The sequence below is a fragment of the Musca autumnalis genome, unplaced genomic scaffold (assembly GCF_047663935.1).
Source record: "Musca autumnalis isolate F117 unplaced genomic scaffold, ASM4766393v1 scaffold_1, whole genome shotgun sequence".
Taxonomy (NCBI): Eukaryota; Metazoa; Arthropoda; class Insecta; order Diptera; family Muscidae; genus Musca; species Musca autumnalis.
The window spans coordinates 130,344,931-130,359,421 of record NW_027411644.1 but is presented as its reverse complement, the minus strand read 5'-3'; the positions used below and the strand labels follow the sequence as shown (position 1 = coordinate 130,359,421).

At 38.2% G+C, this 14,491-nt stretch overlaps 1 long non-coding RNA gene across 1 annotated transcript; it reads left to right on the top strand.

Annotated features, from left to right (window-relative positions):
* The first annotated feature begins 424 nt into the window (after nt 1–424).
* Nucleotides 425–2,657, top strand: LOC141390830 (uncharacterized). Its single transcript, XR_012409483.1, has 2 exons — nt 425–471; nt 532–2,657. It is a non-coding gene; the product is annotated as an uncharacterized lncRNA (long non-coding RNA).
* The last annotated feature ends 11,834 nt before the right edge of the window (nt 2,658–14,491 follow it).

Genomic DNA, 14,491 nt, shown 5'->3' with positions numbered 1-14,491 from the left:
ACAAACATATCCTCAGTCGAAACGTTCAATTTGTAAAATGTTATGTTATATGTTATATCAATGACACTATGTTATGTCAATGACACTATACTAAAAATAAAAAATCTCAAAAATTTTTTTTCATTTACTAACGTATGTTGATGCTTGGGGGGAGGGGCCAAAGCAAGGATCTATGCTCTGAATTGTTTTTAGAATATTTTCTATTCAATGAAGACAAATTTTAAAGTAAACCAAACTCGGTTGGCAATAATTTAATTATCCCAAACGGGGTGCCCCCTCATATTGGGGCTATAGCAAAACGAGAAAATACGTTGCTAATTTCGCAGAACGGTTTTCTATCTACGGAGAACGACCACTGTGCACACATATATAGACATTTAGTACACAAGCACTCTCGACGAAAAGAAAAAACTTAGTTGCAATTAGTCTAGCTCAAAACGGCATCTGAAGCTGTTGCTTTTCTCATTAAATGTAAATTTTGTGTTATAATTGTTTTTGTCTTTCAAATGTTCATTTGCGTTTTTATTGTAGTTTATCCCTGAAGATGATTGACGATGTCAACCGAAATATTGGAATAAAAATTTGAAAACAAGAATAAACAACGTTTTTTACTGACCTTAAGCCGAAAAAACATCAAACAAAAATTAACCACCAACAGGTCAACAATAAACACCAAGAACATACAACACGGGAGGCACACCGCAACAAGAAAAATCAAGAAAATGCATATATACAAGGAAATACGAAGAAAATATAACACAAACACTGTAAACAAAACTAAATCATATTCAAAATGCAACAAAAAAACCGCGTCATTAAAAGCATCCACAACATTTTTAATAAAGTGCAGGAATATGGGAATAATACCAAATTTTATACTTAATACAACAAAAACAACATACGAAATATTCAAAGTAAATGACAAAATAGCGCCAAATTTATTAACTACTCTAGAAAAACACAACTACAACTTTCATATTAAAATCCTCAAATTACTTATACAACAAAAACATAAAGAAATCAACAAAAACAAAACTATGCTGGCAAAAACTAGTGAGAAACTTCAAAACCTAATGGACGAAAGAGATTACACTAATTATATGGAGAGCGAAAAATTACTTCACGAGAGTTATGACAACAATAACAAAACAAGACACATCAAGAAATACCAGAAACTAAAAGAAAAACACCAAAAAGAACTTAACATACAAAATAACGATTGGTTTTTTAACGCCACAAACACAACAATACCAAATGATGTGCAATGGTTACTGTCGATGGGGCCCAAGTATGCATTGCCAACAACAAGAACAGAATTCCCCTTATTGAATGTCATCGCTGAGAGCGAAGAATGCATACAAACACTTGACAATAAAGAGGATCAGGAAAATGCGAGAGTGAAAATAGTCTCTCTTATTGACGACCACTTACAACAGACGAAATTAAGCAAAAGAGATAAGTTTATAATTGACACAGTGGGTAGAACAAAACAATTTTTAAAGGAAAATAAAGACGTCTTGATATTAAATGCAGACAAAGGGGGAAAGACTGTGGCGATGAACAAGGATGACTATGAAAATAAGATGAAAACAATATTATGGGACATGTGCACATATAGAAGACTAAAACGAGATCCGACATCGAACTTACAAACTAAAAATAACAAATTAATAGAAAAGCTGTTTAATATGAATATAATTGACGTTTTTGAGAAAAATATAATGACGACGAATACAGCCGTTGCGCCCCGAATTTATGGTCTCCCGAAAATCCATAAAGAGGGAATACCACTTAGACCCATATGGTCGTCAATCAATTCGCCAACATATGGATTTTCAAAATATATAGTAGGAATTTTAAAAAACCTGACGAAAAATTCTAAATATAACATAAAAGACGCATTGGATTTAAAAGCAAGAGTTAAAGAAACCAGTATCAATGATGACGAAATACTAATCTCATTTGACGTTGTGTCTTTATTTCCGAGTGTTCCGATAAATTTGGCAATAAGGACTATATCAGAAAAATGGAATTTTATTAGCGAACACACAAAAATACCGAAAGATTTGTTCTTAGAAATATTGACTCTTTGTATAAAAGATTCAATATATTTTTTATATAATGACAAAATGTACGAGCAGAAAAAAGGACTACCAATGGGATCGCCTGCGTCACCGATCATTGCGGACATCGTAATGGAGGAATTATTGGACGCTGTAATAGATAAACTGACGGATAAGCCGAAATTAATAACGAAGTACGTAGACGATATTTTCTGCATAGTGAAAAAAACTGAAATTGACAACACACTAAACAAACTGAATTCTTTTGACAAAAACATTCAATTTACCCACGAATTGGAAGAAAACCAAAAACTACCATACTTGGATGCAGTTATAATTCGACAAGGAAACAAACTATCACTTGATTGGTATCAAAAACCTACAGCAACAGGACGTCTAATAAATTTCTATTCTAAGCATCCACGACGAGTCAAGATAAACACCGCTACAAACTTTATTAATCGGGTATTAAGTATAAGCGACGAGAGTTTCCATGCAGTAAATGAGCAAAAAATATATAACATTTTATACAAAAACGATTTTCCCCACAAAACCATAGAAGAATTAATAAAATATACAACGGAAAAACAAAAAGCACAAAAGGAAGACAAGAAAGAAAAAGTATACCAATCAATTACTTATATACCTGGCTTTTCGGAAAGGTTGAAGACCTCCAATATATACAATAAGGACGACTACCAGTTAGCCCTAAAAACGAGCAACAACGTTAACAGTCTTTTCAGTAAAACAAAATCTAAAGTTAAAAAGGAAGATAAGTGCAACATTGTTTACAAAATAAAATGCAATGGAGACGGAACCAACATATGCCAGAAGGTATATGTTGGTACAACGAAAACAAAATTAAAAACTAGACTTTCCGGACATAAGTCGGATCAAAAAATGGACAAACCCTTGGAACAAAAGACGGCCTTAGCAGCACACTGCACTTTAACAGGACACACTCCGAATTTCAAAAACGTAGACATACTAACGCAGGAGAATAATTACAAAAGACGATTCACCTTAGAAATGCTGCACATAATAAATACACCCAGCGATATCAGAATGAATTATAAAACCGATACCGACCACTGTGCACACATATATAGACATTTAGTACACAAGCACTCTCGACGAAAGGAAAAAACTTAGTTGCAATTAGTCTAGCTCAAAACGGCATCTGAAGCTGTTGCTTTTCTCATTAAATGTAAATTTTGTGTTATAATTGTTTTTGTCTTTCAAATGTTCATTTGCGTTTTTATTGTAGTTTATCCCTGAAGATGGTTGACGATGTCAACCGAAATATTGGAATAAAAATTTGAAAACAAAAATAAACAACGTTTTTTACTGACCTTAAGCAGAAAAAACATCAAACAAAAATTAACCACCAACAGGTCAACAATAAACACCAAGAACGGAGAACATAAAATACTAAAATGCAAACAAATATATTGGTAAATGTGCTTGGAATCTTTAAAATATGTTATATTTGCCGGTACCGCTCAATGGGGGCTATACCTATACGCGAACAGATATTGACAATATTTTGTACATATGTTCTCCATCCACTGAAAACCCAATATACCAATTTGAAGCAAAATCGGCTGAAAATGAACCTAATACGTAAAAAACGGTCACCATCGATATGTGGGGGCTATAGGAAACCGCAGGTCTATGTGGCCCATATTTATCCACATACGACCCTCAACTACAAGAAACATTTTTGGAAAATTTTAGTAACCTACGTTCTTCACATTAAAAGTTATGAGTAAAGTTCCACTAAAGTGCCCATATTTCGCACTGTGCATCGTCCGACAATACGGACCGAGGACAACCACGACGAGCAACAGACCTATGAAATGCTGCTAGAAAATTTACAGTCGATAATTCTGTTACTGCTACCACATGAATCGCTTTTGTCGAGAAGCACACGGAAACGCAAACGTACCAGTGAATGATTTGACATCAAAGGCCCAGCGAAATCTACACCAGTTGTAGTTAAAGGCCTGTTATTCACGGTTCGTTCCGGCGGAAACGCAGCGTTAATCGACATTTAGAACGCTTTCTTCTTATATGCAAATTCTGCAAGGTTTAATAATAAAACGAATCATACTTTTCAATCGAGCAACCCAATATTCAATTCTAAGAATCCTCAACATCAACTGATTTCTTTCATGAACGGAAATCTTGTGGACAAAGGAGGAGAGTTAGCTAATCTTTCATACCATAATCATCCGTGTGGGGGTTAAGAGGAACCAAAGGACTCTTACTATTAAGCGTATTTCTTTGTAATAAATCCCTATATTCGTTCGCATAGTACATTTTTTGATTTATAAATCTAGTACGGGCGAAATTGATTTCCGACGAAGCAATAGTGGTGTCGGTGTAAACAAAATTACGTCTATGTCTTGGTTGAATACGATTAAAGAATCTAAAAATTTACGAAGCAACCCTAAGAGCACTACCCAAACAAGAGAACTTTGCAAGAAGGTCCTCAGAGCTCGTAATGAAAGAGGTATGGCTTTTTACTAAACGCTTTTCAGTATCGGTTTCTAGTTTTACACGATGGTAAATTGATGAAAATATCTCCATTATGGTACTCAATTCGAATATAAATTACATCCGCGTTTTCTTTTTCCGAGGCATCGGAAAAAACATGGAGTTCAGCCGAACAATCAGGAGTATACTGAACCCATCTAGGAATCCTAACAGAATTAATATGCGTGTGGAAATCTACAAATTTGCGCCAATCGGCATCTATGGCTGACGAAAGGAAGTCATCCCAACCAATATTGTCCAACCACACCCTTTGCATAACCTTTTTGCAAACAACGATAACTCAAATAATCATCAACATAATTTTGCAATGGCTCATAAAAGTATACCAAACTTTTGTTGGGATTGGAGCTATTTCAAAGAAAAATGTGTCCAACTGTGCATTCCACCTTATTCCAACTGTGCATTCCACCTTATTCCTTAGATCCACTAAATTCTACAAAGGACAATATTTTCTCTTATAACAGGAGAAATACATTCAAGAATCGATCTATTGTTAGCTGTCCTCTTCCGAAGTTCGAATTTCTCTGAAGAAAGCGCGGAATCTAATTGATCCCTAGCAGATAAAATAGCCTCCAGGTCATGTGTTCCCGCCAACACGTCATCTACGTACATAGGTTAGGTTGATAAGAGGGGTGATCCTAGATCACCACATGCCCATGTGGACATACACTTAAGCCATAAGTAGGCCTGTTGTGCGCTCTAATTTTTTTTTATTTTTTTTTTGGGTTATGGAGTATTATCTTTTTTTGACTTAGTCTAGGATCTCTGTCCTATTTACATAGTCTCTGATCTTTTTGAACTCGATTGTCCTAATTTGATCGAGTCCTGGTATAATGTCATTCCCTAGTAACTGGGTTCTCAGATTTGTGAAGGCTTGACAATGGCAGAGGTAATGTTCCAACGTTTCGTCGTCCTCTCCGCATGCTCTGCATTCACTGTTTTCTGCACAACCTATTTTGTGCAGATGCGCTTTTAGACCTAGGTGACCTATAAGGATTCCTGTCAGTCTACTAATATCTTTTTTACTTAGTAAAAGTAATTCTTTTGTTTTGTGCTCGTCTGGGTTTCCCCATAGGATTTTTGTGTTTTTTCCCTTCTCTTCACTACTCCAGAGGGATACATGTGCATTTTTTGCCCATGTCTTTAGTTCTAGTCGCGTAGCTTTAAACGGCTTAGAGTTTTCTAGACTTACCGTGGGTTGCTCCTTGGCTTGTTTTGCCAAGGAGTTTGCTATTTCATTACCCCTAATCCCGGTATGCCCTGGTACCCATATAATGTTTACCTTACCGTGTTGGGAGTAATTATTTATAGATTTAATACATTCCAAGACAGTTCTAGATTTCACTGTCTTGGTTGATATAGCTCTAATGGCTGCTTTGCTATCCGTAAGGATATTTACAGTGGTAGGCCTTGTGTGAGTTTCAAACCAAAGCAGACACTCTGTTATCGCCCGGAGTTCTGCCTGCAGGATCGTGTTATGATCCGGCAGACGGAGGGAGATTTCCGGTTCCATTATATAAAGACTTAGTCCGGTTCCCCCCCCCCCCCCTAGCACAGCCCCATCCGTAAACCCACAGCTTTTAGAGCCGTTTCTGCTCTTCGACAGAGTTGATTCGGATTCTTTCCCCTCAGAAGTATTATGACGTTGTCTGCGTAGCGGACTGGCTCAAATCCTTCTTCGGTTAGGGTCCTCAAGAGACTGTTTATGGTGGTAACCCACAACAGAGGTGAAAGTATCCCTCCCTGTGGCGTTCCTTGTCCAACTTTGTCTCTTATTTTCACGTCGTATAGCCCGCAGCTTATCCATCTATTCCTTAGCATGTGGTTTATCCAGTTCCTTAAGGCCCTGTCTACCTGAAACTCGTCTAAGGAGTGGATAAGTGTCTTGGTGCTTACGTTATTGAAAGCGCCTTCGATGTCGATGCATACAGCAAGTGTGTACATTTTAATTTCGAAGGTTCTTTCTATGTGGTGTACTACCTCATGCAATGCGGTTTCCACCGATCTGCCTTTAACGTATGCATGTTGTTTGAATTTAAGCATATCGTTGGGGATCTTACTCTTTATCATGGTGTCGACTGTCCGTTCCATTGTTTTGAGTAAGAATAAAGTTAAACTTATCGGTAGATAAGATTTTGGTGTTGCATAACTTGCCTTGCCAGGTTTGGGTATAAAGACTACCCTTGCTTCCTGCCAGGCTATAGGAGTCTATGCAAATTTTAAGCATGCATTGAAGATCCCGACCAGTTTGGACGCAATAAAGTCCACTTCCCTCTGTAGTAAAGCCGTGAAGATCTGATCTGGTCCAGCTGCTTTATATGGTGAAAAGCTTAAAATGGCTTGTTGGACCATTAGGCTGTCGATCTTTGGTGCCTCTTCCGATGAGTTAATACATTCCGTCGATGCCTCGGTGTTAACCATCGTATTCTGCGGGAAGTGCGTTTTCATCAGAAGGCCTAGAGTTTCTTCTGTTGTTTCAATCCTTTTTCCATTTCCATCGACCAATTGCTCGGTCTGTGTATGGGTTTTAGATAGAAACTTTTTAATCTTTGAAACGTCATTTACACTATCCACCTGTTCGCAGAAAAGCTTCCTGGAGTTTCGTTTGACGTTTCTTGTTATTTTGTTGTATTCCTTTAATTTTGCCTGATAGTTGTCCCAGAATACAGCTGCTTTTTTACGTTTGGCCCTATTATAAAGTCTGCGGACCTCCTTGCCTTTATTTCGAATTTCCCCTGTCATCCAGGATTTTTCGTAGGCGGATTTCCTCTCTCGAATGGGACAACTTTCCTCGAAAGACTTTACTAGTGCCTCAGTTAACTTTAGGACATCTCTCTCTATGTCCTCCTTACTTAGGCATTCCTCATCAGGTTGCCCAAGTCTTTCTTTTACTCGTTTTCCGAACTTTGTCCAATTTGTTTTGGATTTCTTTCGGAAGGTTATCGGGTTAGGCGATGGCCTAGCTATTTTAAATCTAATATACTTATGGTCTGAGAAGGAGTGTTCCTCCAGGACCCTCCACTCGTGTACCTCGTTTATTAAATTTTCTGAACATATCGTTATATCTAGTACTTCCTCCCTAATTCTATTAACAAAGGTTGGCGTATTCCCGGTGTTAAGTGTAATCAGGTCGTTAGTATTTAAGTAATCTATAAGGGCTTGACCCCTTTTGTTAATGTTAGTACTACCCCACGAGATGTGGTGAGAGTTAGCATCGCTACCTACTAGTATTTCGTTACCTGTTTGCTTTATCCTTCTCACCAGTTGCTGCAATTCCGACGAAGGTGGTAATGTCGGGGAGTCGAACGGCAGGTATAATGATGCTAGGTATATGTTACCATTCCCCTGCTTCAATACTGTGACGTCCGACGATGACAACTCTGGAGAAAAAAGAAAGCATAAATTTTTGTGGCATATAATGCAGGTCCTCGTATTTGCGTAAAAAAGTTGATAATTTATATGGTTAAGTCCAGAAACCTTGTTTTTTATGGTCCAAGGTTCTTGGATTAAACCAATATGTATATTACCTTTTGTTATTTTGTCCATCAGGGCTAGTGTTGCCGTTTCGCTCCGATGGAGGTTGATCTGGATGACCTCAATCATTGGTCCTCCAGTAGGTTGGCTTCTTGGGAGTCGCTAATATCGTCTGCTCCTCCCTCCTGTAAGCCTTTTGGTAAGTTGACCTCTTGGTTGTTTGGTTTGGCAATCTCCTCCTCACCAACTCTTGCCTTTCCAATTTTGAAGAAGACCGAGTTCGAGACGAAGAATGCCTTGCCCTTGGTTTTGACGAGCCCGGCTAGCGAAAGATCGTCGATCCCCATCACAAGGAGAGTGCCGTCTTCCTTCTCCTCCCTGTGGAAGACCTCCCATCTTTCCACCTTTAGGGCCTCGTTTTGTACGCCAAAGACCTCGAGCATGCGCTCCGTCTCGAGCTTGCAGCCATACCCCTTGATGTACACCGATGCTTTGGTTAGATGAGGAATTTCGTCTTTCCTCACCAGTTTTAGTCTGCCACCTTCCCATGGAGTTGCTATACTGCTGACTACCTCCCCGAGAGCTGCAGAGTTTGCGTGTGAGTCCAGGTGGTACAATAGGAGGTCCCCCCTTGGCTCACAGCAGTTTATTTTTATTGGGACTCGTCCTTTCAGGATTTGTTCCAATATTTTATCGTTGATCGATTTTTCGATCTCCGATAAGTACTCTTTGTGTAGCCTTCCAGATCCTTTACTAGTATCGATAACTGCGTAGCACAGCTCGTCCTTGTAGTATCTCTTGGCTACCTTGGCTACGTGGGTGGAGGTAGGCTTCTTTACTGAGTCCTTGGCCACCACAGAAGATTCCGATGTCGCGCTCACCTTCTTTTTGTCAGAACTCGCCTCTTCAGTATCATTTGAAGGATACTTTTGGCAGTCTCCTTGGCTTTTGTCCTGACGAGGTTTGTCCTGGGCAATTGAAGGTGGGAAGCTCTTTTTCTTCTTACTGGGTTTTGGCACGTTCTGCTCCTCAGGAGACCTTGTCCTCTTCGCCGCTTCCGAAGAAGTGGAGGGACTGTCTGTGGTAACCTTTGAAGCAGCCAGCTGTTGTTTCTTCTTTTGTTTAGCCTGGTTCCTCTTATATTTCTTCCTTTGGGCCCCAGACCACTGCACTCTTTTCGTCGTGAGCTTAGCGATGCTCTCGCTCACTTCCTCTACCATCTTGTGGACTTCCTCTTTCATGGGATTTTCCACAACGGTGGTGTTTGTTTTGCCGCAGCTATCGGATTCGGAATCAGGGTCGCTACCATCATCAGATAGTTGGGTCAAGTTAATCCTCCCCCTGTGCTCCCCTTTATCCTCCTCCGTTTTTACACTAGGTTGTGTGCTTGTAGCATTACCTTCGACCACAGATGCCAAGGCACCCACATCTATGGGAGATTGCTCACGATCGCATGATATCGACGGGGTGTGACTCGTAGGCAGATCACTGGTCCCCGCCGGCACTGGGTTTATTAGGCCCTGCACCGTAACTTTTCCTTCCTTTTTTCCTTCCATATTTGTTTTTTGTTTTAGGGGAAGACCCCCATAGTCAGTTTTTTGTCCGTGGGAAACTCAAGGTTTCAAGAGGTGGATAATCCCACCCCTCTGCCCCAGACCCACCATGCAATAGGTATTGGACAGAGTGGTACGACCATCCTCCTACCCCTATCCGCCGGTGGGGACGCGCCCGGTAGGAGAACTAACAAACTCCCGCGGGTCATCTACGTACACAGATTTGCGCAAAATGTCCGCTGCGAGTAGAAATCGGTCTCGGTGTTTTCTGCCAATTTTAATAGCGTTCGAATTGCTAAATAGGGTCACAATTTGCACCAACAGTCGCCGTATATAATTCAAAGTCTTGGACCGATTTCGTGGTGGAATCACCGAAAAGAATTCTCTGGAGCGAAGCATGTTTTGGACCGACGCGAATCTGCCTATACATCTGGGTAATGTCCGAATTGAACACAAATTTAAAAACACGCCACCCCAGAATCGGCAAGATTTAATCAAGCTGCAAAGTGGATCCAACATACAGCAAATCGTTCCCACTATTCCTGCTAGATGTTTTGAAGGAAGCGTTAAAGACTACCCTAGGTTTAGTGGTCCGTTTATCAGGATTTATTACGGGATGTTGAGGAAAATAACGAGATAAATTATCATTAAAGGAACTGGGTAATACTAACCTCATATGTTCTAGATCTAAATATTCTTGTAAGAACGCGAAATAAACTACCTTAACGTCCGTTTTTTCTCAATAAAGACGATTCATTCCTAAGGTATTGCTTCAAAACGGTTTCTCGCGACCCACCCAAGAATTCCTTAGGTTCAATGTCAGGTTTAATTGGCAGTGTTACTATACATCGTATATGAGGAAAAGTCAAAATTTTTTAGTTTCCATGAAGCCAAGGTTTGCACTATTATAATACGCGAACTATTGTAGTTCACCAGTAATTATGACTATTGCTGGATTAATTAAGATGTTTTTGTACAAAGCTCAAAAATTTAGTAAAAAAATTTAATTTACGTGGTAGTTACGACCGCGTAAAGGAAAAAACATAGGTAAAAACACGTTGAAGCTTAACTGTTTTTTACATTGCTATTCGATTTCTGATTAAACCACTCAAATGACGGACATCTGTCCAAGGTAAAAGTAGGAGAATACAAAATGAAGATTACACTTCTAATGTATCACTTTCCAAAATTTCCACTGCATCCACCTTTTATGGATGCTGACATTTTGAAGCCGGATTTCAGGTGTTTTTTGTATTTTTTATGTAACTGGGACGCGCATTCGGATATTTCGAATTATAGAATTAAAGAACTCGCGATTTCGCATAGTCTGATATGAATGTTGAGTATGTAGCCCACACAGCAGCAGAGTAATCTACTGCCAAAGGCCAAAATTTAGTGTGATATTTTTCCTAAAAAACCTATTTTTTGGGTACAGTATTTACAATATCGTTTTGAGTTGCTGGTACCCCGCGATATTTTAGTTTTTCGACGATCCGGATCATATGAATCACAGATCGTAAAAATCCATCTGCTAGAACGGCGGAAATTGAAACATTTGCGAAAAATGTTTTTTCAAAATATCGCTGACTAATTCGCGTTTTATGTGGATCGTTTCCATTTCAATGAAGAAAATGAATCATCACTCGCGTTTGTGCGAAAACAGCGGTTTGAAAAATTTAGTGGCATGGGAGCTGTATCCGATTTATCCAAAAAATACTGTGTGATGCTACATCCACGGTTCTTGATGGATTTTATTGAAATATGTTTAGATCGATGTATTTTTTCACGGTTGATAGTGAAATCGGATGCGCATAAAAAGTATATGCACTTTGTGCAAAATATAAGCGTTATACAGTTTGTTGCACACTAAACTGCAGACGATGCTACATCTTAGCGGCCAATGTAAATCCTGGCAAATGTGTACAAATTAAAAGAGAAGAATTCGCTGTATTGGTAAACTGCATGCGCATCAACTGATTTTGAGGATTTCACGATTTACACGCATTTCAAAATGAACATTACCCGATACAATTTTATTTCAAGATTATACCCCATTTAAAGGAACCCAACATTTATTTGAAAGATATCCGTATCTTCTGCTAGATGTTAGCGTGTTTTCGAGAAGTGATTAGAATAAAATATGTGATTTATTGCGTGAAATTTAACTAAAATAGAAGGAAAACTCCGACCTATTTTTCTTACATTTTGTTCAACTAACTCACAAAATAAATTTTAATAAATATTTTCTCTTACAAAAATTTTATAAATTTCCTCAATATATTTTTTGTTTTTTGCTATAATATGCAAACCGCTAAACGGATTTGTATAGTTTTGGTTTCATTTGAATCTTCGCGATGTTTAGATTGCGTACATATTTTTTATATATTTTTCAGATGCATAAACAGCTTGAATTTTAGTAGAACAAGTTGTAAACCAATTGTTTTGAATGCTTTCCTAATTTCCGACTTTTTACAACTTTTTCACTAAAGTTATGGGACCTCAGTAAACATATAGTATGTAGGGAGCCCCTAATTAATAGAGTTTCTCAATATAATGATTAGAGTCTTTTAAAGATTTTTTTCTTTTTATCAGAATTGAAACCGCCATAACTTTTGCGCGCAACAACCAAAATTAGTATCTCGAACAGATTTAAGAATGGGATTTTTTCCCAATCTATGTACCAAAAATCTTTCATGTAGCTTAAAAAAATTTTTTTAATTTTTTTTTATGGAAAATTAAAAAATTTTGTCTTTTCTTCATATACTGTCCGACATTCTACACGTGTTTTTTAAATAATTATCGTCAAAAAAGCGATCAGAAAGAAACATCATATTACGTTTCGGGAGTTCCTATAACTCCCAAAAACGCAAAAGAGTTTTATGAATGTTGTCTTCTTCTATCACGTCAATTTTAGTCGCGAATGTTCGAACCTCGGTCGTGGGGACAGGTATGGTAACCAACCAACCAAATACCGAATTTTGGGCCGGCAAAGTACCAGAAAGAATGGGTCTACTTCCATCTAATAACATATTCGTAAAGAGATCAGCACTTAATAAAAGATCTACGGGCCGAAGGTCAAATAAGTTGACATCAGCAAACCGCAAACCAGGTAGTTGTGCTCTTAAATCCCAGCTTACATTAAACGAGGGAATGTTTCCAGAAATCAAAGTTAAAACTAACGCCGTAGTCTCCAAAATAACACGACTATCAAGAGGACTTCCAATTTTGAAAAATGACGACTCAGATACAGGATCTATAAGCTCTCTAGCAGAAAAGGAAACACCATGATGAACAATAATAACCATGGTTGTTCCTAGCAAAACCGATTTGTTTTGTGCTACATGAAAGGACTGACGAGGCAAACACCCAGCCGATGTGGATGGTATAGATTGCTCAGATGGGACAGAGGTATTGATCGATCTGGTATTGGTCGGGACTGATTTAGCCGGAGACGAATGATTCGACTGCGTATCTACGCGAAGTGTGATGAGGTTGATTACGTTCGACAATTCACACACAAAATGTGCCGTTCATCTATTTTGTACTTTTCAGAAGAGGACTGTTTCGGAATCGGGACATTCAAACAATCGAAAACTTTTTTTTGGACAAAGCACACAAACGGAATTTTTTTGATGATTTATGATCATTTGAAACGCGAGAATGTTGAGAGTGTGCCGAAGAGTCTGCATTAGTATAATACATTTTTTATTTGTGCGCTTAGCATAATTTCCGCGCATGTCGTGAAGACACATGAGCATTTGAATACGCTCTGACAAAAACGCATATAAATCTTTCCATTAGGACAAAGAAGATTTATCTTTCACACTTTGATTCCATAAGGTTTGTGTGAGCTTAGGAAGCCTTTGTAGGCACATGAACACTATTATCGAATCACAATTATCCGTCGAAATATCATAAATGGACATCCGTTTATGCCGCGCTGTATCGATTTCGAATTCGAAAAAGTTTAACTATCAAAAACAGGAAGACAGAAAAGGATGTTTAACTGATTGTGTACTATAAGACGAAGATTATCGTAAGTGTCCTTCAAAGGTTTCCCCGCAAAAACGAAACTGGCATTAGTTAATAGAAATTTAGAAACTATCTCACGAGCCTCCCCACTAGTCTTCCGAACTAAATGACATAAACGCTCGACATCGCTTAATGTGGGTCAAGAATGAAGATCGCCCTTAAAAACATCCACAGCACGCGGTGGAAGTGCGAGGCTATGAACGCTATCACTGGGAACTGCATCTAAACCAAGACTCCTAAGAGACGAGGTATTTGTAGGATCATATTGGGTTACCATTCACGTGAAGCCACAGTAGAAGTGCTAAGATTTAGAGCTGGCAAACAATCGCTGGAACTATCGATAATATCGATACTTTATTTTGAATGTCACTATCGATTGATAGTTTTTTCAATCGATATTATCGGACAAAACCGAATTGGCTAAATTTCCAATGTATTTTTGGGTATTTATCATTCCGCCATGGTATTTATTTAGAATTCATGGATACTCCCAAACCAATTGTTTTCTAATAGTACGTTTACATATAACTGGATTTAATAAATCCACTGGGTTTCAAATTTTCATGAAGAAGGTTAACCCGGTAAAAACCTATAATATAAACATGCTGTAAGACAACATCAGAATGCATATCAGTGTTTTGAGATACAGTTTTTTTTTTTCAAAATAGTAGAGCAGACGAAGAATGGGTAATGGGTAATTTTTACTGCGATAAAATGTTTGTTCATTATAATTCGAAAAAAATAGCAAAAATTAATTAATTCTTGAAGTTCTGAAACAGACATATTTTTAGAAATATGTATAGCATGCGA